Source organism: Lepidochelys kempii, chromosome 15 (assembly GCF_965140285.1).
Source record: "Lepidochelys kempii isolate rLepKem1 chromosome 15, rLepKem1.hap1, whole genome shotgun sequence".
NCBI lineage: Eukaryota > Metazoa > Chordata > Testudines > Cheloniidae > Lepidochelys > Lepidochelys kempii.
Window position 1 is genome coordinate 21107849 of NC_136394.1, and position 23983 is coordinate 21131831.

At 40.4% G+C, this 23983-nt stretch overlaps 1 protein-coding gene across 3 annotated transcripts in view; it reads right to left on the bottom strand.

Moving 5' to 3' along the window:
• The window catches only part of ADGRD1 (adhesion G protein-coupled receptor D1), a 242185-nt gene that overhangs the window by 172628 nt on the left and 45574 nt on the right, over nt 1-23983 (bottom strand). The window lies entirely within an intron of this gene.

The window sequence follows — 23983 nt, forward strand, 5'->3', positions numbered from 1 at the left end:
ATATCATCAATGTATCCAAATCTAATGAGTATTTTTCTTGACCTTTGAATATTTTTTTAATGCCCATTGTGAATCTAAATCAGCCAGACTAAATCCATTAGGGGACAGTTACTGGAATACATACTTACACCTTAACCAAAAATTATCCTGTAAACCATTACAAAGAACTTAGAATCATAGAAGATCAGGGTTGGAAGGGACCTCAGGAGGTCATCGAGTCCAACCCCCACTCAAAGCAGGACCAATCCCCAACTAAATCATCCCAGCCAGGGCTTTGCCAAGTCAGGCCTTAACTTCTAGAAGAAGACTCTGTTTACAATGGAGCAGTAGGCTAGCTGCCGAATGAGCAGAGTTAGGCCCACAATGAGTCTTGTGGGAATTTACTTTAGTGTGTTTAGGATCCAACAGTGCAAACCCTTATGCATGTGAGTAATCCACTGTAGTCGATTAAACTCTTCTGGCAGCAAGCACCACTCGTAGTAGTTTCTTAATAGTACAGTGCTGTGAAAAGTACATCTAATCAATGGCTATAAATTGCTAAAATAGTCTTTTTTTTATATGCCCCTACAATGCCCTATAGTTAGAAAAGTGTGATTAAGAATTTATTTTTAAATGTTTTTCTGTGTAGCTAAGAAAATTAGCCAGGGATCAAATGTGTCCAAAGATCAATATTTGATAAGAAAATGGCAGAATCTGACTCACACTTTTCCCGTCTATTTAAAATAGAGATTTAAAAGACTTGATATATTTTAAAAATATATTCATTGGAATGTATTTCCCTTTACTAGCAAGCAAATGGCTAAGATTTATCAGGAGATGAACACACATGAAAGGAAGTGATTCCAGGACTGTAAAATGCAGAAGTGGCTCGTGACCTTTCCAGCAGAGCACTGTAAAACATCTTACATACATACAAGACCATCATTTTCAAACATGCTGTATCTTTGCAATAGCTTAGCCCTTTATAACCTCATCATTTTCAGCACATTTTTACATATTTGGCAGGGTGGGGGGAGTGGAAGGAGATAAATCTGGCATGACAAGAACTGTGTCACCATATTTACTATTTTCTGCTTTGGAGCCTTATTTACTTATATTCAATTTAAACATGGGTCCCTCACGCAATATAAATCGTTGCTTCCAAGATTAACAGCTGGATGTTTCATAGGCATACTGCCAAATATGTTAGAAACCAAGGACTTTGAGTGCAAAGTATGTTATATGGTTGGTACTTAAAACCAAGGCGTGTCAAAGCACAAACTAATAGCTAGGTTAACCACAAACAGAAGGCCCATCAACTCACAGGTAAGGGGGTAATTTGCTATCCATGGGATTTAGTGCCAACATTTTAAAATTACCATTGGTGCAAGAATAATTAGCACAATCTGGTATAGTAAAGTTGATCAGGTAGAAAAGGGAAGAGGTATATGATACAGTAGATATGCCATACTGGCGATAAGAGTAGTATAAAAAAATAGATTATTTTGGCCCAAAGTGTCATCTGTATAATTAGTAGCATTGTCTATACTGAAAATATCCTTAATACAATTCAGATTCTAATTTTAGATATCATAGTATAAAATAAAAACCAGGCCTGGGGATTTACTTTAAACTAGTATAACTGAAATTGCTAGCTAGCCCTATTTTCAAATAATATCAGGATGAACCCACAGTAGACAATAAATTCAAAGTCATAACCGGAACTCAGTACTTAACCTGCTCCATTATGTCCACGGCTCTCCCAGTATACTAGGCACTACAGTATTGCCATAACTTGACACAGTTTGCACAATTAGGAAATTCCATCTATTTAAACTCTAAAAAACAAACAAACAAACAAACCGCCCTACAATCTCCCTGTTATTGATCTGTTGAACTCAGGCGAGAGCCCAGGAACAAACACCTTAAGAAAAGCACAGCTGAATAGTGAATGCACCCAGGTTAGAAGAAATAGCAATGCTCATTTTTGTGTTTGGTGATTTGTTGTAATTTTGCAACAGTAAAACAAAAACAACACAAAATGGCAAGTGAAAGATGTTGAGCACTATATGAAAAGGATATCTTACATGTATATAGCATCTCTCATGCAAAAGGACCCAGAAGAGCCTTTCACAAATGCACCACCACTGGAATACCAGTGGAGAACAGTAGCTAACCAGTGGAGGACAGTAGCTAATACCACAAAAGAAGGAAGGAGAGACTCAAGGTCCAACCCCTTTTCATGCATGGGTTGCACCTGAACTTTTAGGACTGGATCATCAGCTCCTTGACCAGTATGTAGTGGTGAGCACAGCAGTGTTGCACGCCAGTGCCAATGGGAGTGGAAGCTAAATATAGGCTGGAGTAAGGTTAAGTGCTAGGTCTTGTCCTCCACAATAAGTGAGAGCAGTTGTCAAGCCCTATGTGCATGCCCATTAACTTACTCACAAGTGCACAGGGGAAAAAACTGAAGGGGGAGAAGGGCTGGATGTGGACAATATCTGTCAGTAATTCAAGGATATATTGGCTTCAGTTCAAGTCTCAGGCTGCTTACGTATCTCCTCCCCTTTGTGCCTCACTGCTGCTATTAAGAAGCGGTAACATGACAGCTGTGACCTCATCAGAGGATCGTCTTCTTGTGGGCTTCCCATTATGCTCATCACTTTTGCCTTGTGCTCACACAATACTTTGCAGCTGCACTGTGAAAAATTAAGCTCCTAGCATCCAAGGAAAGTAAACAAGACTTTGCTCTGCAAGATATCATCCAAAAGACCATCTCACAGCAAACTAGCTGGAACTCAAATGAATCGGTCTTGAAAGAATGGTGGGCTGCGTTAACCCTGCCACTAATGGAACATGTGGGTCCTGAGAGTCTGAAGAGTGCCAGTCAGATGCTTAGACAGTTAGCAGCTCCACGCTGGGTAACAGCATTGTGCTTATAGAAACCTCTTACAATTCTGAGTATTGTGTGCACAATTCTAGATAATGTTGTTTTGGGGAGTTCATGTGAGCCACTGAATTTCATGTGTGCATGTGTGTAAATAAGAAAGAAAAATAAATGACACTTTCTCACTCCTGAATTAGAGAAGTCATTTATTTCTGATTTGAACTAGTGATATTTAAATAAATGGCAACATCTCTTAAATCCAAGATGAGCTTCCTGGTAAAGAATGCCACAGTACTAAGGAGCAACTTTTGAACATACTCCCCCACCTCTCATTTTACATCAGACAATGAATAATGAACTACAGTATAAAGAGCTTTAAACAAAAAGCAATGGATGGAATAAAGTAAACAGACACGCCAAGATTGACAAGTTTTTCTGGCCAACATCAAGCCCTTAGAAATATGACCCAGTACAACAACAAGAATAAGATCCCACAAGAAGCTTCTTAAGAGAAAGAAGTTGTCAGAAAGAAAGAGTAGAAAATTTTGCATTGGAATGCTCTCAGTTTTCCTGAAATATGTCTGAATCATCACAAATGAATCATCCTGCTCACATTTTCTGATGTGAACCATTCAGACTTGTTTCACAGCAGCCTTCCATTGCAATCAACACACATTTACAAAGCTACAAATAGCTGGGTCTAAGCAGCAACTTTTCAGAAATACCTCTCCTCCCCTCCACCCCCACCAGAACAGTTGATGTTTAGAAAGCCACAAGTAATGTCGCAAATAAGTACAGGGTATAATCTTTGTAAAGTGGAATGTTGGCTGCTTCTCATACAGCTAGCAGAATCAGGTTTCCTGGATCTACAGTTTCAAACAAGGTTCTATTTTTTACTGAATTATACTTTACATGTAAGTAAAGAGGAAATCCAATTACATTTGGGTCTGTGGAATGTGCCTATACAGTGAGAATGCAAAGTTTAAGGCAAGTCTCAGACTGAAGATTCCCTCTCTCTTGGTCCTTTTTATCTGGGTTATTTTCAATGTAATTTCTGGACTACCCACCACATATTAGCATTAAGCGTCGGTTCATTGAAATCATCATCTGACAGCAAAATCAGTGGGGAAACGGTTTGAAACAGTCTTTTGCTATGAGACTGAGCCCAATTCTGTTACCACATACATCAGTGTAAACAAGGTTTAATGGAATTCTCTCTCTGTTAAAACAATGTAAGTGAGATCAGAGTCAGACCCTAAGGGTGAAATCATTGCCCCTTGGGAGTCAATGGAAGTTTTGACTTCAAAGGAGCTAGGATTTTGCCCCTTATCTTTAACATTTGATAAAATACTTCAGGATGTATACTCTTCCAAAGTTTCTTACAGATGTTAATTTGCTATTGGCATTTGGGTTTTTTTTGTTGTTGTTTTGTTTTTTTAAACAAAGTTAGTTTGGCCATTTTGAATGTAAATCAAATGTTTAGTGGTTTCAAATGCTACAGTGCACCTGTGCTATTGCAAAACAGCTTGATCTCATCAGGATAAATTTTGCAGGACGCTTGCTCAAAATAGGCATTAGAACTTGTAATAGGTTATTCTTATTGTTTTGTTTGTAGTTTAAACAGCCAAGTTATAAACATCTGAAATGTAGCTGCTACACCTCTGCAGTGCTTTCTTTTCCTAACAGTTTTAATATGCATATCTGCATTAACATTGCACAGAAAAATGTATGGTTTTATAGTAGAAACCTTGACAGACCTTTAACCATAGCACAGCTAGCTGGCACTGCTAGAGCAATCCATCACTACATGCAAAGCTGCTCCAAGAATCTAGTCCCTGGTGAGGAACTCAAACAAGGAGAACTAAACAGAATTTTAAAAGTCAGAGTGGAGATGGGGGTGAGATTCTGCATCATCAGGCTAGATTTCATAGAATCATAGAATATCAGGGTTGGAAGGGACCTCAGGAGGTCATCTAGTCCAACCCCCTGCTCAAAAGCAGGACCCATCCCCAATTAAATCATCCCAGCCAAGGCTTTGTCAAGCCTGACCTTAAAAACTTCTAAGGAAGGAGATTCCACCACCTCCCTAGGCAACGCATTCCAGTGTTTCACCACCCTCCTAATGTTTTTCCTAATATCCAACCTAAACCTCCCCCACTGCAACTTGAGACCATTACTCCTTGTCCTGTCCTCTTCCACCACTGAGAATAGTCTAGAACCATCCTCTCTGGAACTACCTCTCAGGCAGTTGAAAGCAGCTATCAAATTCCCCCTCATTCTTCTCTTCTGCAGACTAAACAATCCCAGTTCCCTCAGCCTCTCCTCATAAGTCATGTGTTCCAGACCCCTAATCATTTTTGTTGCCCTTCGCTGGACTCTCTCCAATTTATCCATATCCTTCTTGTAGTGTGGGGCCCAAAACTGGACACAGTACTCCAGATGAGGCCTCACCAATGTCGAATAGAGGGGGACGATCACGTCCCTCGATCTGCTCGCTATGCCCCTACTTATACATCCCAAAATGCCATTGGCCTTCTTGGCAACAAGGGCACACTGCTGACTCATATCCAGCTTCTCGTCCACTGTCACCCCTAGGTCCTTTTCCGCAGAACTGCTACCTAGCCATTCGGTCCCTAGTCTGTAGCTGTGCATTGGGTTCTTCCGTCCTAAGTGCAGGACCCTGCACTTATCCTTATTGAACCTCATCAGATTTCTTTTGGCCCAATTGATTGTATTGGTCATCAGCCCTATAATCTTCTCTTCTCCTTTGGAGTGACAAATATTGAATCAAAGGAGGAGAGCAAAGTAACAAAACATTCCATGGCTCTGTAAAATAAGGTAGCCATAATTCAGTTATGGGTTTATAAATCAGCAAGATTAGCGCGGTATTAATTGATCTGTGAATGCTGATGCACTGTCACTTGCAGGTAGGACTAGAAAGAGAAACAACAGAAGCTTTTCAGTTCATGCCAATAATACTTGGTTCTAGTCGGTTCTATATTTCTTAAGAAGGAAATTAAATCAGTATAATTTCTATTAGCTAAAGTGAGGCAGGCAGATAAATTACCCACGTACCTAGAGAAGACTAAACCTCAGCATCTAAACTGTAAAATCAAAAGTGCAAACTTTATTTGAATGTAGCTAAAAAACATTCAGACCACTAGACAGACCCCTTTATTGTCCCTTAGCACATTACTGTGACAACATCTCTTCAAAGGGAGAGACATATTGATACACAAACACGAAGGATGTCATAATTACAAACTAATGACCCAAAAAGAAAAGGAATACTTTTCTTTTTGCAAATACAGACTAACACGGCTGCTACTCTGGAACTAATGACTGAGAACATCTGAAGAACCTGGTGCCTCCAAACATTGCTGATATGTCTTTTAATATGGAGATACAACCTTCTGTGAATTACAGCTCATCACAATGCAATCCCGGTCCTTACAACTGGCAATTCTGAATCCATTTAATGAAAATCTATATTTTTTTTGTTACGGTGTCCTTCTAAGGTTTTTAAAATAGAGCCTCTGAGAAGAATGTAGCAGTTAATAATATTAACAGTATAGAATGATTGCTGTATTGTTAAGAAGTGTTGTAAATCATCATAATGGCTGTCAGTAGTTTACGGTTGCCCAGAAGCAGGAAAATTAGCTGAAACTATTTACATTTCTCACTTGAACTCAGTGGATTTTCCATGTAATTTATAGTAAAGATTTAATTTATGTAACAAAGTACGGAACTTTCTATTGATTCCTAAATTACAAGGTTTTTTATTTCTTTAACTTAATTGTTACACACACTGTAGGGGTTACACTCTTAATTATATTTTCTTCAAGTTTCTGTGGCAAAGGCCATATGGGGAAAATGCAGATGTGGGCAAAAACCATTGTTTTTCCATGATCAATACGTCCGTTAGTCAACACTTAGCCTTCCATAAAACTAAATTGGCTCCCCATCGATTTGTGTCCCCTGTGGTGTCTCTAATACATCTGAGCAAAGAACTGGCTTTCCCATAACTTTGTTTTTCATATTGGCAACCACTTTAAACGAACCTGAAGACAAAGCTTTGTGGGCCATGCAAAAAGAGAACGAGAAGAAGGATCAGAGTCAGATACCTTTAGGGACGGTCCTCAGTTGGGGCTGATGCACCACTACCATGCTCTACTAAGAACCATGGGAGTAACTGCTCCTTAATCCTAATCCTAGCTCCCTGGAATGCAAAGGGACCACACAGTCTTCTCCCACTGGTGCAGGCTGACGTAGAGGGGAGCAGAGCCATGGCTCTGTCTTCTCCCTGTGCTTCCCATCCCCTCTAGAGCAATATGCAGCCATGAGGGTGCACTTAGGGAGCCTTCCTCAAATCCTGGGACAGTATCTATCCCAGGCCCTATGTTAGAAAATGATATTGCTAGGAACATGTACAAATTCACAGATTACAAGGCTAGAAGGGACCATTGCAATTATTCTAATCTGACCTCCTGTATAACACAGGGTCCTTAGAAATTCCTCAACACAATTCCTATCTTTCAGGAAAACATGCAATCTAGATTTGAAAATTGCTAGTGATGGAGAATCCATCCATGACCCTTGGTGAGTTGCTCCAGGGGTTAATAACCCTCACTGTTAAACATTTATACCTTATTTCCAGCCTGAATTTGTCTAGTTTCAACTTGCAGCCATTGGATCATGTTATATCTCTCTCTGCTCGGTTGGAGAGCCCTTATTAAATATTATTTCCCCATGTAGACACGATTTGGGAGTTAGTTTACCTCTACTGCTACACAGGGTTCCCCCTTTGGTCATAGCATTGCACTGCGAGCTCATGCTCAGTTGATTGTCCCTCAACTCGCACATAGTTTTTAGTCACTGCTTCCTCCATCCTGCCAGTACGCCCCACACTCTTTGTTCCTAGATGTAGGCATTTACATTTAGCCATATTAAAACATATATTCTTCCCTTGTCCCCATCTTAGCAAGTGATCCAGATAGCTTGTGTCAGTGACCTGTCCTCTTCATTATTTACCACTCTCCCAATTTTTGCATCATCTCCAAACTTTCTCAGTGATGATCTTATATTTTCTTCAGATAATTGATAAAAATGTTAAATAGCATAGGGCCAAGAACCAATCCCTGTGGAACCCCACTAGATTCCCGCTTTATAATTACATTTTGAGACTCATCAGCTAGCTAACGTTTAATCCTTTTAATGTGTGCCTTGTTTATTTTATGTTGTTCTAGTTTTTCAATCAAAACGTTGTGCGGTATCATGTCAAATGGCTTACAGACGTCTAAGTATATTACATCAAACACTATTACCTTTATCAACCAAACTTGTACGCTCATAAAAATAAAAAGATATCTAGATAGACAGGATCTATTTTCCATAAACCTATGTTGATTGGCATTAATTATATTACCCTCCTTTCATTCTTTATTAAAATACCTGCTTCTGGAGGAATAGATTAGGTGCCACATAAGCCAAAAAGGTAGTAAAAAGGTATTTTGCTGCCTATTCTGCAAGACTACAAAATTGACTATTTCTTAAAAGTAAAGTATCCCTAAAGGGCTGCTCTAATGAACTGGCTAGAACAGAACCTTCTGCCAGCCATAATGCAACGTGCTCTCCAATTTTTGTCATTAGTCAGGGATCAGTGAAGCACATCATACTCCAGTTCCACCTCCTCAATTATGAAAGTGCCTTTTGGCCTCACCAACTTCATCATGCCCCCTACAGTCAATAGGGCTGGCTTCACACCATCCCATAACTCCCCCAGGCTAAGGGAATATTCAATTGCCCTATTAGGACAGATTTAAAGGTCATTTTGCAGCAGTCTAGTGGCACGAGCCAAAGATCTGGCTTCATATCTCATCTCCATATAGAAGTCACATAATTTCAGTGTCGCTCTGGAATAGAACTGCACTGTGTGAACTTTTCTGTTAGACACACCACATGTGTTTTCATTCCTGACATTCATCTCTTGTGAATTTCTATGATCTGCTGTAATTTCTTGGATCAGGTAAGTGAAATGTTGCTTTTCTCTGATGGCTCCTGCTGTGAACAGCATCTGCTTGCCAGGATAAGGATTTTCTTGATGCTGATCATTTTATAAAATGGATTGCTGATTCAGACATATAAAAAAAAATGGACATGTTGGTAGGAGGGGGTTAAGATTAAATCTTCTTGGAGTTCAAACTGCTACCAGCCTTCATGTGGTGCCATATACATTGAAGCTGACAAAGCTGATTATTTTAACATCAGTTTTGCCATGCATTGAGAGCAGAGAATCGCCATCCCTAACAATAATTGTTGAATCTTGATGTTTCTCATTTAGTTGTTCCTGGATTGTAGATTTTATAGCACTGCGTGCCATCCATGTCCACTTTGTTTCCCCGCTCAAAGGGCATCGATTAGAAGCATCTTTGCAGGTGAACCAACAAGTTTATTTTATAACAAGAACTGCAACCCAATGTAAAAAAGTAACTCTCTTTAAAGGGGCACAATTAGCAGACTAGAAGAAAGACTGAAAACTAATGTAGAGGGTTTTGAAGAACACTATGCCAAACTCTGAAGTTCTTACTTATTTTTTAATTAGCCTTTATGATGAAGTCAATGGAATTTTGCCTCAGTAAGCACTGAATAAAATACAGACGATCAAATTCTCCTCCCTCTTACACCCGGGAAACTCCACTGAAACACAACAGAACCATACCAGATTTACATCAACGTAAGGGAGAGGAGAATCATAGCTTACGTCAGGGCCTCAAGATTTACCCTACTTTATGGCCTGCCTAGTAATATCTCCTAAAAACTTTACCAATCTCTTCTGCTATTCATACACTGATGCCTCACAATAACTGCAGAAATTATCAGCTACCTTGAGCTCTTGTGCAATTTATGTACAAATTGTTTTGATTTGGTCAGGAATCCTGCATGAAGTTTCTCTGGGATGGTATAATTACAGCACCATTACCAAATGTAGTTTACTTTACACACTTTATACTTCTTTAGTGCTGGTGAAAGGTCCCAGGTTGACAGTCGCAGAGACTCAAGTCCTTTATTGATAAGAGGCAGTGACAGTACCAGTTTCTTCATGCAATTGTGCCAATGTGTAATACCTTTAACTGGGAGAGACTTACACGAGGAGGTGGAAAAAGGTAGCTCTGTTTCCAACAGAGAGATGAGCGAAATCTTATGGCCAAATTTGGAACTCGCTCAAAAATCACCGATTCCAAATTTAGGATAGTTCTCAAATTTTGTGGTTCAAATTCAGTTTGCCTTTGGCAAGGAACTCTACAAATACGTCAGACAAAAAAGAAAGATGTGGTGTGGGGGGTCTGCTGCTCGGTGGAGAACTTGAGCTGGTAACAGAAGATAAGAAAGCAGAGTTGCTCGATACCTACTTTGCTTCAGTTGTCACACAAAAAGTAACATGTGACCAGCTGCTAGCAAAGTTATCAGAGACAATAAAGGGGAAATTATGCAGATCAGGATAAGTGAAGAACACATCAGAGATCGTCTGACTAATCTGAATTAATTCAAGTCAGCAGGGCCTGATGCTATTCACCCCAGGGTGCTGAAGGAATTGGCTGAAAAAAAATCTCAGAGCCACTGGCAATAATATTTGCAAACTCATGGATGAAAGGAGAGGTCCCAGAAGACTGCAGAAGAGCTAATGTAGGGCCCATCTTTAAAAAGGGGGTAAAGGAAGAGCCAGGGAACTATAGATTTGTCAAGCTGACCTGGACACCTAGGAAGCTACTGGAGCAGCATCTAAAACGTTCCATTTCCAAATACCTTGAGGATGGAGGGTGACCCCCAGCAGCCAGCATGGACTGACTGAGAACAAATCATGCCAAACCACCTTGATTTCCTTCTTTGACAAGGTAACTGGTTTGATGGATGGGGGAATGCAGTGGACATAATATACCTGAACTTTAGCAAAGCTTTTGACACAGTCCCTCATCAGTAAGTTGGAGAAATGCAGATTTGGTAAAACTACCATTAAGGGGATACATAATTGGTTACACAACAGCAAACAAAGAGTAACTATGAATGGAATGATGTCAGATTGGAAGGTTGTCTCAAGGAATCTGTTCTGGGTCTGGTGTTATTTAACGTCTTTATTAATGACCTGGATGGAGGAATAGAGAGCGTACTGACCAAATTTACAGATGACACAAAGCTAGGAGGCAGTGCAAACATTTTGGAGGATAGGGCTAACATTCAAAGGGATCTTAATAAAACGGAGAACTGGGTGATAGACAACAAAATTAAAATCAAAGACAAATGTAAGATGCTACACTTGGGGAAGAAAAACCAAATGCACAAATACAGAATGGGGGATAAGTGGCTTGGAAGCAGCACTGCTGGAGAAGGATTTGGGAGCCGTGGTGGATCACAAACTCCACATGAGTCAATGCAATGCTGTTGCAAAAAAAGCAAAATGCGATTTTGGGTTGCATTAAGAGAAGCATAAATGCAAGCGCGGGGGAGGATACTACCACTCTCCTCAGCACGGGTCAGGCCTCAGCAGGAGTACTGTGTCCAATTGTGATCACCGCTGTATAGAAAGGATGTGGAGAAACTGGAAAGTTTCCAGAGATGAGCGACAAAGATGATTAAAGAGATGGAACACACTTCATGTAAGCAAAGGCTGAAGGATCTCTGTATGCTTAGGCTGGAAATGAGGAGATTAAGGGAAGGCATGATAGTGGTCTTCAAATACTTGAAAGGCTGCCATAAAAAGATGGAGAAAATTATTCTCTCTTGCCACAGAGGACAGGACAAGAGACAATGGCATAGCAGATTTAGATTAAATCTCAGGAAAAACTTCTTAACTGTAAGAACAGTAGCACAATGGAACAAATTGCCTAGGGAATTTGTGGAAACTCCTTCCATTGGAGGTTTTCAAAGAGAGTCTGGATAGCCATCTGTCTTGTATGGTTTAGATGCAACGAATCCTGTATCTTGGCAGGGGGTTAGACTAGATGGCCCTTGCGATCCCTTCTAACCCTATGGTTCTATGATACTAGGTCAGTGGTATAGACAGGTGGCACTACTGAGTCATCGCATGATGACATTTAAAGGTGGAGGAGCTGCATGAGTTGAACAGGTCAGTCCTGAAAAAATGGAACTTATTGCTGCTGTGTACTTCTTTTTATTTCATTCTGCTAGTCATCCCAAAAATTGCTTGCACAACAAGGTTTTCCGAGTTGCTTTCATAGCACGGGCTTCCCGTGAAAATGTTTTTTTCTTTAAATGAAAATTTGTTTGAATTGAGGTGGAAAATGCTTCCGTCAGAAAAGTTCTGTGAATTCCAAAGCTTTTCCAAAAAATCCTAGTAGTTTTGCAAAGTCTACAGAATTACCATCTGCCTCCACCCTTGTATTCTATGTCCATTCAATATTGAGGGCCAGAACGGAAAAGGTCACCATAGGTCTATTGAAGTAAATGGATCATCTAACACAAATGGAGTTGTGATGCTCAACACCAGGTCAGAAACTGGCTCTGGACTTTCTGCTAAGATTGCCCACGTGTGCCAATTCATAGGAGTTGCAGTGGCAGGTTTGTTGTGGGCACCAGTCGCCTAGGAGCTAGCCATATTCCACCAACCCAAGTCACATAAGCCACAAATAAGTCATCAGGTGATCCTATTAGTACCATGGCTAGATGCAAACCAGTGGATCCTGCAGTCCATTTCCCTAGATCATCCTTTCTCTCAATTGTATACATTTTCCTTGATGGGCAAGAAATGTTCAGGTTTCTAAATTAACCTCTTTAGGGTTTGTCTACACAGCAAAGAAAAACCTGTGGCGGGCCCGTGCCAGCCAACTCAGGTTCACAGGGCTCAGGCTGTGGGGCTGTTTCATTGCTGTGTAGACTTCCAGGCTTGGGCTGGAACCCAGACTCTAGAACCCTGTGGGGTGGGAGGCAGCCCTTAGTTTTGTAGACCTACCCTTAAGCAACAACCTCTTCGGAAATATAACCTCAATTCCACCAGCGTCTTGACTCATAGAATCATAGAAAAATAGAGTTGGAAGGGACCTCTGGAGGCCATCTAGTCCAACCCCCTGCCCAGAGCAGGACTCAGAGTTATAATATTATGCTGTTGAAAAGTTTAGAGGGAAATCCAGTTTTGCATTAAATATTCTACATTTACAGACTGTACTAGCTGCCAGAGCTTATGGAATCGATCAACATTGTTTTCTGGCACAACAGCCCCTGCTTGATAGTTTGTCAGATGATGAAGATTTGCACTGCAAAAGGGAAAAAAAATCTGTATATGTGGAGAAAGCTCAACAAGCTTCTTGTGTGGGTGTATTTTGACTGGCAGGCTCTGTGCAATGAAAAAAAAACCTGATTCAGTAGAATAAATTAAAATTTTTAAAAAGGGACTCAAAAGCTCACCAGCAGTGAAGGAGCTAAATAATAGAACTGCAACAGAATGGCATGAGAGTGTCTGGTGATGCAAGCCAAGATTAGCAAAACATTTATTTCCAGTGTCTATTCCCCCATGAATCTTGTTTGAAGCAGTGGGAGTGAAAGGAAGATCACTAAAAGAGAACCCCTTACATGTAGTGTTTAGATGACACGGTACTGTAAGAAACAGAGACAGGGCTGAGCAAAACCCTACAGATTTAAATAGCCCAAAACCCTGCATCACAGGCCTGTCTCTTATAAGAAATGTTTTTCACAAGCAGCTATTAAATCATCTTATGAAAGTGGATAAGTATCGTTATCTCAATTTCACAGATAGGAAAAACTGAGGCACAGAACAGTGAAGTGACTTGCCCAAGGTTGTACAATGAGGCAATGGCTGTGCCATGCACAGAACTCTGGTTTGCCAGCTCCCAGTCCTGAATGGGACACAGAAAACAAGAGATGCCCCAAAATGAGTGAGAATGAGAGGACAGATTGTGTGTGGTGGGGGGGGAATATATTTTTTACTCACATTTTTGAGTTCAGAGAAAGTTCAATTTGAGTTCTGGGAAAAGGTTTGGACATTATTTCATCCCAAATAGTTGACACATGCCTGAGCCTGCTAATTCAAATACTTCCATGAGAGAAAAAGTAAAAAGCATGAAAAAATTACAAGAGAACACTGGTTTCAGGGAAGCGTTCAGCACACAAGAAACAGTCTTTGATATTAGAACACTGACAATTTAAACAATTTGGTATACTACTACTGAAAGTACAATCATTGTATACATCTTGCCCTTACAGAGCCTGATGCTGGTAACAAGAGTTGGCCAAGAATTTTTTTTTCCATTTTTTGGATGAAAATGGACAATTCTTAATGAAAATTTCTGTTCAATTAAAAAGCTACATTCAATCAAAAAAGGTTTCACTGGATAATCAAGCTGGTTGAAAATTGATAACCCTCCCTCAAGAGTCCAGCTGTCAGTCCATGAACATTATGCAAAGCAAATACTGTCTAGCTAACATCATATCTTATAGTCTGTATGCAGGAAATATAATTCACGTCAATGGTGTCTGCCTTAATGCAATGGACTAAATCCTGCTCCATCTATCGATTTATGATACTTGTCTGGCCTCTGTTTACCGTAATATCTGGGTATCTTTAATATATTTATTCTCACAACACTCCTGTGAGATAGGGCAGTGCTATTATCACTATTTTACAGATGGTGAACTGAGGCATTAGAGAGAGTGTATAAGTGACTTGCCCAAGGTCACATGGGAAGCCAGTTCCAGAGCAGGGAACTGACCCAAGGTCTCCCAATTCCTAGGTTTGCACACACTGAATACTGGACCATTCTTCCTCTTTGTGTTGCACAGGAGTGTTGTATATTAATCGTTCCATTTGGCCTTCGTTCAAAAGGCTCTACTTATTGCAAGGACTATTAACTACTGTAACTGTACCCTAAAATAGGTGCATTTTATTTCCCTCCTTACTCTTTTTCTATAGATCAGCGTCTGGCATTTTTCCTATACCCACTGGAAAGCAAGGATAAAAGCCCTTCAGTAACCTTTCTGGTATCACAGTGGGCCTGATTCTCCTTTCTCTTAGCCCACTTTTACAGGGCTGTGACCCCACAGACGTAAATGGAATTAGTACGGATCCAAATCAGAGTAAATGGAATAAAGAATCCAGCCCCACAGTTGAACCTTCAGTGAGAACAATTGTTTGTCATACTACCTTTTTCTCCTTGTTTTTCTACTCCACTTTTCTTTCTTTCTGTTACATGGGGAACATTCTGTAAAACTAACATGCAGCTATAACAATGTCATTGGCAGCCACTTCAAATTTGTTTTTCAGCATTACAAGAAAGTCGTATGTTAATGAATGCGATATTTTTCAAAGCCAATTTTTAATATCCTTGCTCTACCCATTATGATTACTCACAGAGTTACATAAATGCCTTGGGTTTTATCCTTTCAAACATGATGCATACTTTAAAAAAAAAAAACCGCAATGACCTTCACCTTAGTTATTTGCAGCCAGCTTCTGATATTCTTGCCCATATTGGATTATACCTTAATTCCATAAGTAGCCCTATTGAAGTCAATGGGACCACTCCTGGATCAAAGCACTATGTAACATGAGTGTAAGATCAGTGGAAGCTAGCTGTGGGTTGGTACAGCCTGAAAGCTTGAAGAGACACACTACAACCATTCTGATTTCAGTTACACTTGGGTAAATTCAGAGTAATTCCACTGATGTTACACTAGTGTAAATGAGAACAGAATTTGTCCCATTGTCTTTACATATGCATCGTTAGAGAGCACAATCCATTCATCCATCCCGCAAAAACAGGCATGCCTGCTAATTAATTTCCACAGAAAAGTCAGCAGAGATGCTATTCCCAGGGCCATGCTCTCTTCAGGCAAGTGCTCTTTTCATTGAGTTAAAAGTATATATCAGCTAGTTCAGTCCAGCAGAGTCTCTTGCATCTTTTATCCACAATTCTTTGCCTTGGATCTCTCCCTGAGGGTACGCAGTCACTATAATTCTAGCTGCTCTATTTCTTTGTTTCCAAAGATTACTCCGAGGACTTTGATTCTATATCAAAAGATATGCGGAGGTATTTGGGTCAGTTCAAAGCTATCCATTGCTCAGCGGTCCATAGCTTTGTGGTGAGTTCACATCAAAAGGGAGTCAGTGATCAAACTGGGAAGGGGAGACTGGCCAATCAGTTCTGACCTGTGCACTTACATTGGATACACTTGTAAGGACAAAAATAACTGGTGCTGAGTTCCCTCAACTCCCACTGATTTCAGTGGGAATGGAAGCCACTGAGTGGCTTGTAGGATTGTGCCCATAATCAGACTCTTCATCACCCACTCAGAAGCCAGATTTCTCACTGTTGATTTGGGGTGCATTTTCCTCACCCCTCAAAATCACTCCCCCAAATAGTTTCTTAGTGCTATCAGTAGTAAAGGGGAAACATGCAGTCACAGTGGGGGGAGAGATAGATAGTTCAGTGGTTTGAGCATTGGCCTGCTACACCGAGGGTTGCGAGTTCAATCCTTGAGGGGGCCATTTAGGGATCTGGGGCAAAAATTGGGGATATGAATCATAGAATATCAGGGTTGGAAGGGACCTCAGGAGGTCATCTAGTCCAACCCCCTGCTCAAAGCAGGACCAATCCCCAATTCTGGTCCTGCTTTGAGCAGGGGGTTGGACTAGATGACCTCCTGAGGTCCCTTCCAACCCCGATATTCTATGATTCTATGAACAGCAGAAAAATAGAAGACCATAGCAAATGGCAGAGCAGACAACCAATACATATCTCCATTGCCTAGATCTCGTATTGCAGCTTGGCTGAATTTGCCTGCAAACATTTCATATTTAATCTGATTTTAAATAGAAATGATCATAGTCTCAAACTGAATATAAGCAAGTCCTCTTATGCAAAATAAAAGCAAAAAAGGAAGTTGCATATGTACACTGAACCGAAAAGGTTTTAATTAGAGCTGGTTGAAATTTTTCTATTGAAAAATCTTCCCATTAGAAAATGTAGTTTTCACTGAAATTCATGTTTTCTGTGGGGAAAATGTCAACGTCAATAACAATTTTCAATTTACTGATCACACCTGACTCCCCCAACGGCCACCCCCTGCCTCCAGACTCTCAGCCCAGCTCACACTCCTTGCCATGCCCCCCTGCACCCTACATCCCCCCCCCCCCGGCCTCCAGAAACCCCCTCACCTTTCCAGATGAGCTCCACATCCACACAGTGGCAACACCTCTACAGCCCAGATATGGTGGTGTTCTAACAGCTGGAGCAGGGCCAGCGGATGCCTGGGTACCAGAGTCTATGGGGGCCAGATACGGAGCAGCAGGTGCGGGCTGGGCACCGGCATGGAGCCTGGTGGATCACTGCACTTGTGGCCGAAGTCCTGGCAGCCCTTGTGTTGCTACCAGGACCAGCCTCAAGCCACCCAGCATCTGAGCCACGGTTGCAGTTGTGATCTCACCCACACAGGGGGGTGAGGAGCAGCTGCAGAGTTGGTCGGAGCACTTCCCTGACAGCATGGCTGGGGACTGCTTTCTGCTCCTCAGAGCACCAGCTGGCAGCTAGACTAGTCTATAAGGTGCCACAGGACTCTTTGTCACTTTTACAGATTCAGACTAACATGGCTACCCCTCTGAAGGTAAACTTTTTTTAAAAACAAACTATTGACAGTTGAATCTATAGATCACTTTTTCCAGTTGGATTTCAGACATCACTGATAAAAGTTCAAAGCAGTTAATACTTCCCCTAAGAATTAGCTGTTTCGATATTGAATAGTCCTGAGCCTGAAAGAATAGGACAAAGTTTCAATGTGAATGTATTTTATTTTGCATGCAACCAAACTCTAGGGATGCCACACTTCCCTTCCCCAGGAAAGCAAATAGTTTCACTGTCAAATAAAGAAAATTCAGTTGTGGACCAATGAGAAGAGGTTAACAATAGATCCTGATTTCTGCACTATACGTAGAGTAAGGAGGCCAAGAGGCTCAAAGTTGCCTATGGGGTTTGAAACCCATCTCCCATTAGAAATGAATTGGAACTGGCCATCCATATGCCCTAAGCAATTTTTAAAATCCAGCTGGAAATCCCAGCTATTAAGTTACAAAAAGATCTTCTCTCTTGTCCTGCAAAACTACAATGCTTTGCCCACAAAAGATTTAAACTATTCTTGGACTCCTTTTGAAGCTTGTACCCAAGGTTTTTTTCTAAAGTGCCCCTTCTGCCTCTAAAACTTAGAAAGTTGGCCTTAAACTTATTCACACACAGAGTGAATAAATTATGCATTTATCACACTGGAAGCAGTAGCACGCTTTGAATTATAGAAGTAGCAAAGTTTCATGTGTCCACATATTTCCTCCAAGTTTGGATGAGCTTTTAGGGAAACTATGGGAGTGCAGCATTGAGTTGGGTTATGTGAATCTTGCCAGGTTTGGTTCACAATGGGTTTTTAATCAATTGTAGTTCACATCATTTAACCCTGAGTCTCAGGTTCAGCTGAGTTTAATATTGTGAAGGGGAAATCCAAGACAAAAACAGTGCATATAGTTAAGATCTGCTTATTGTACCTGCATTTGTAAGGTTTTCCCATGGTTACTTTGACCCTGGACAACATACCATGTGATCACCAGTCACAACTATTGTAATAAACAAAACAGTACAATGAAACTCATCCACAAGAGAAAGAAAAACTGTGCATGTCCAAAGACAGGAAAAAGTTTTCTTTCCATTTCACCACAAGCTTCACAGGATCAAAATGGTTTTGCACAAAACTTCATTGCCATTGCTAGCAGAGTTGAACATCATTTTAGTTGCAAGAGGTTCATATAACTAAGCTCTCAGGAACCTGATTAGCTAGTTTTGAGCTGCTGTTATATCAACCGCCAAAGAAGCTCAAAAGCCATCCTAACTAAAACTTTCCTGGAGGTTCAAGGACAGAACCAGTGGTTGTGTGTCACTGCTTTGTTAATTATAGTATAGTGTTCTAGAGCCAGTGAGAATGGTTGCTTGCTCGGAAAACTAAAAGCTAGAGAGTGGGATGCAGCATTAAACTAGTCTTTGTTTTGGGACTGTGTTGTCAGCATTGTTCATTGCAATGAGAGGGACATCAGAACATGGTGGGGGAAGGCAACATAAACAAGAGGTACTATAGGACACCCATCAGCAGGAGCAGAACACTAGAGTGGGAGAGAAAGGTCATGATTTACTGTACAGTGAGGAAATTTTTCTCCAGCTAGAAATTTCTGAAAAACTTCAAGTAACTTTAGAAAAGCAGGTGGATTTTATTCACCTGATTCACTTAGCACTAGATGTTTCCTCTCATATTAGCCAGCTAAGAGGGAGCGGCATTGGAACAATTTTTATAGTGGGGGCATTGAAAGCCATTGAGCAAAACTGTAAACCCTGTATATGATGGAAACCACTTCAAGCCAGGGGGTGCTGCCACACCCCCAGCATCCCTAGTGCCAGCACACCCCTGCAAGGAGGTAAGAAATTTTGATCCAGAGTTTTTGAGGAGAGAGAGGAGTCACCTGTTCACCCTGCTTTCTCTTTGCTCATTCTTGAGAAATTCCCACAGTTTTTACCATGTGAAGATAAATACCAGAAAATCTCAAGTGAAGAAACCTTTCTGGTCCTTTCCTCACCAGGCGGACAAATGTGGAGGACATCTGTGTGTAACTGGAATGTTGACAGTGTTTTGTTTTTAATTGCCATGATGGAGAGTAAAACTTCCAGGGAAGTCTGAGCTAAGGGCCAAATTTCCAGGAAAGGTTAAAAGCCAAATCTAGCAGTGATGTCAATTTACACATAGGGTCCAAAATGGTGAAAAAATAGGCAATATCCCTTCCCTCCACCTCTAACCTCTTCTTCTTCCCCTCTTTTCTTATTTCTCCCTTCTCCCTTTTTCTTGCCTGCATTTAGATCCAAGATACACACCTTCCCCAGTAGAACAAAGTACTCAGATCCAATCTTAATAGGTGACAACCTTAATTCAAATTAGACATGACAGTTCTAATTTAGATATAGAGTATTAATTTTGCTGTAGTTCTCTTCTATCATTAAAAGAAACCAAGAGGCATGAGAGCAGTTGCTATACTTTAGAATATGCAGTGATAGGGTCATGCCGAGGGCAAGTATTTGAAACTGGTTTTGTTGTTTTACAGTTTTTGGAGCTCAGGAACATCACGTATGATGTTGGGGTAATGAGGAATGACAAGCATAATCTCTCTTCTCAATTTGGGCTGTGCCCAATGTTCAAATTTACTCAGAACTTCAAGTCTGAATCCCACCCAAACCAAACTATTATATTCTTTCCAACCCAGCCTCCTTTTGGGTTTCATTGAATCTATAATAAGGAATTCTCTTTGGAAGGCAAGACTGAAACCCATGGAGGCAACTGGACTGATCTCTCTTTTTTCAACAACCATATGAACAGATAGATTTTGAAAATGATGGTATAAAGGCATTTTGCAGAACTTAGAACATATGGATTGAATAAGGTAAAAGCATTACAGTAGGGTCAGACAAATATGCTCCATTGGATTGTCTGGGATTGGGAATGGGTCAGTTTACAACAAATATGTAAACATTTTCATACTTGCCTCAAATCTAAAGAAGTCATGAGGGGTGGGGGGAAAAAGGACTGTTTTGGGATCTGACATTTTACACTGATATTCCCCCACAGTCATTTTCAGAGCTAATGCTTCAGGAGAATACCCATCTGTCATTCACAGCTAGAAGCCATCCAGAGGTCACTCAATAGCATTCTGATCCCTGGTTAAATTTGCCATGCTGGCAGATAAAACTAACCAGCAACATTTTGTTTGCAAACTGTGTAAATTTGATATGGTATTATTAAGAATCAATCCCAAACAATCCAAAGGAGCAGATTTATCTCTCCCTGCTGTAATGCATTGAAAATCTCTCTGTTCATAAGCCTGTCAAAAAGAGACAAGTGAGAGATCAGCCTAGTTGCCTGCAGGGGTACCCCATGAAACCTACAATTAGACCTGTGTGAGAAACTGATTTTTGGTTGGGTGGCTGAACTCCCCCCCCCCAAAAAAAAAAACCCTGAAAAAAATCCATTTTGGGTTCACAGAAAACTGAATTTTTGCTTCAATGTTTTCACTGAACTTGGGAAAAAATAGTTTGGGGTCCAATCATAGAAATGCAGGGCTGGAAGGGACCTCAAAAGGTCAAAGTCCAGCCCCCCTGTGCAGAGGCAGGACCAAGTAAACCTAGACCATCCCTAACAGGTGTTTGTCCAACTGGTTTTTAAAAACCACCAATGATGGGGATTCCACAACCTCCTTTGGAAGTCTATTCCAGAGACTAACTTCCCATATAGTTACGAAGTATTTCCTAATATCTAAACCTAAATCTCTCTTGCTACCAATTAAGCCCATTACTGTTTGGCCTACCGTCTGTGGACATGGAGAACAATTGATCCTTGTCCTCTTTATAACATATTCAACATATCTGAAGACTTATCAGGTCCTCCACTGAGTCTTCTTAAGATTAAACATGCCCAGTTTTTTTAACCTTTCCTCATAAGTCAGGTTTTCTAAACCTTTGATCATTTTTGTTGCTTTCCTCTGGACTCTCTCCAATTTGTTCACATTATTCCTCAAGTGTGGTGCCCAGAACTGGACACAAATACTCCAGCTGAGGCCTCACCAGTGCCATGTAGAGCAGGATCAATCACCTCCCATGTCTTACATACAACACTCCTGTTAATACATCCCAGAATGATATTAGCCGTTTTTGCAACTGCATTACACTGTTGACTCATAACCCTCAGATCCTTTTCAGCAGTACTACCAGCTAGCCAGGTATTCCCCATTTTGTAGTTGGCCATTTGATTTTTTTTTTCCTTCCGATGCGTAGTACTTTGCACTTATCTTTACTGAATTTCATCTTGTTGATTTCAGACCAGTTCTCCAATTTGTCAAGGTTGTTTTGAATTCTAATTCTGTTCTCCAATGTGCCTGCAACCTCTCCAAGGTTGGTGTCATCCACTAATTTTATAACTATACTCTCCACTCCAGTGAAAATATTGAATAATAGTGGAACCAGGACTGACCCCTGCAGGACTCCTCTAGATACCCTCCCAGTTTGACAGAAAACGGTTGATAACTATTCTTTGAGTATGTTTTTTCAACCAATTTTGTACCCACCTTATAGTAATTTTATTCAGACCACATTTCTGTAGTTTGCTTATGAGAGCGTCATGTGGGACTGTACCAAAAGCCTTACTGAAACCAAAATAGATCACGTCTACTTGTTTCTTCCTATCCATTAGGCCACTAAGTCTGTCAAAGGAGAAAATTAGGTTGGTTTGGCATGATTTGTTTTTGACAAATCCATGCTGGCTATTACTTAGAACCCTGTTAACATCTAGGTGCTTATAAATGATTGCTTAGTACTTTGAAATGCTTGATTTTGTTTTGGGGTACCTTTTTTAAAATCAAATCAGGATAAAACTGAAACCTAAAAAGTGCTTTGAATTGAAAAATAAATCAAAAACACTGCATTTCAAATTTTTCAAAATTAAATGTTCTGATTTTTTCAGTTTGTTTTTGTATTTTTTTAAATCAAAACAATGTGGTGAATACAAGCCATATTCACAAAATGCTTCAGTTGATCTGAATTTTTTCTCAACTGAAAAAAAAGTTTTGGCTGAAGAATTTCTCCCAGCTCTCCTGAAGAATTTTAGAAGCCTCCTCATTCTTCATGCATCACTCTCAGTACTAAGGTCTAGCAATGAAAGTCTTTGAGAAACTCCCAGACATGATATTGAGGCATGAAAATTCTCAGAGTATTTAACTCTGAACTATATCACCCTTTGGATCTGGAACTTTCTTCCTTATTTCTTCGAAAACGGCAGATGAGGCATCTTCATCAATAAAAGAAACCCCCTCTGTCCTCTAACTTCCAAAATTGACACATGCCTGAGTTTAGGCCTGTAGGTTAAAACAGCTGAACACACTGCTATAATTTGCGAAACAGACAAGACACTAAAAATCCTCAGACTTCATTCCCATGTGTGACAAAGATTCCCAAACACAGTGTTACACACAAAGTACAAACAAACAGTAATCCTTTCATTCCAGCAGTTCCCAGCATCCAAATTGCCAGCAATGAATTTTGTGCTACAGAAGCTGACTCACAGCGCTAAGGTGTTTAACCTATCCTTGTAATAAAAAGCTGTACAGCGAATAGGAGACAAGCATTAAAATAGAGGTCAGTGCCACGCTCAGGAAAACTGCAGATACTTTACCAAAACCTCATTAAGCACATGCATATTTTTTGTATCTTCTGTCACCTCAATGCTACTTGCCAATATATACATGTATACACAAAGGCTATCTTACGTGTATGCTTGCTTCTTCTGCCTGAAATAATCACTGACATGACAGTTCACTATCATGCAAACAACGGTGTATTAGATTAGATATTGGATTAGATAGTCATATGCTCTATATTCTGGGTTAAATGAGTTAACTGTCAAACCAGAGAAGGAAACAAATGATAAAGCAAACAATTCTATCCATGCACCAGCATCTTGATCCTACCCCAGGACAGACAAATGGAATACAGAAAAAGTACAGGGCAAGTTTTTGGGCAGTTTGTGAATCGTCATATTAAAGTATCAGGAGGTATCTGAATGAATGAAGCAAGACATATTTCTTTAAATCCAACAGCCAGAGCCCTCACCCCTGAAGTGCCTGTCTCTTAGAGGCCACTGGGGACATCATTCAGAACATCCTGTTCAGAAACACACAACAACAAAATAACTCTTCAGATCTATGCTCTTAGACTTTTTCTCTCTAGCCTCATGCACCTACAACAGAGCAACTGGGGGAGGGGAAACTTACATTTATGGATCATCATAAATGGGCTGGAAAATGTCCATTTAAATGAAGCCTCAATGGAAAATGTGGGGTAACGGAAATTTTCACATTTTTCCATTTCTCACCTCTCTCTAATAACAATATTATTCAACGCTTCCTTGAGTAGGTCAGTGCTCACTGCATTTTTCACACTAACTCCTCTGCCTTCAGAACATACTGCTCTACATTGCCACTGTGAAAGAAAGAACGAACCCAGTGGATCATTAACAAACAATGAT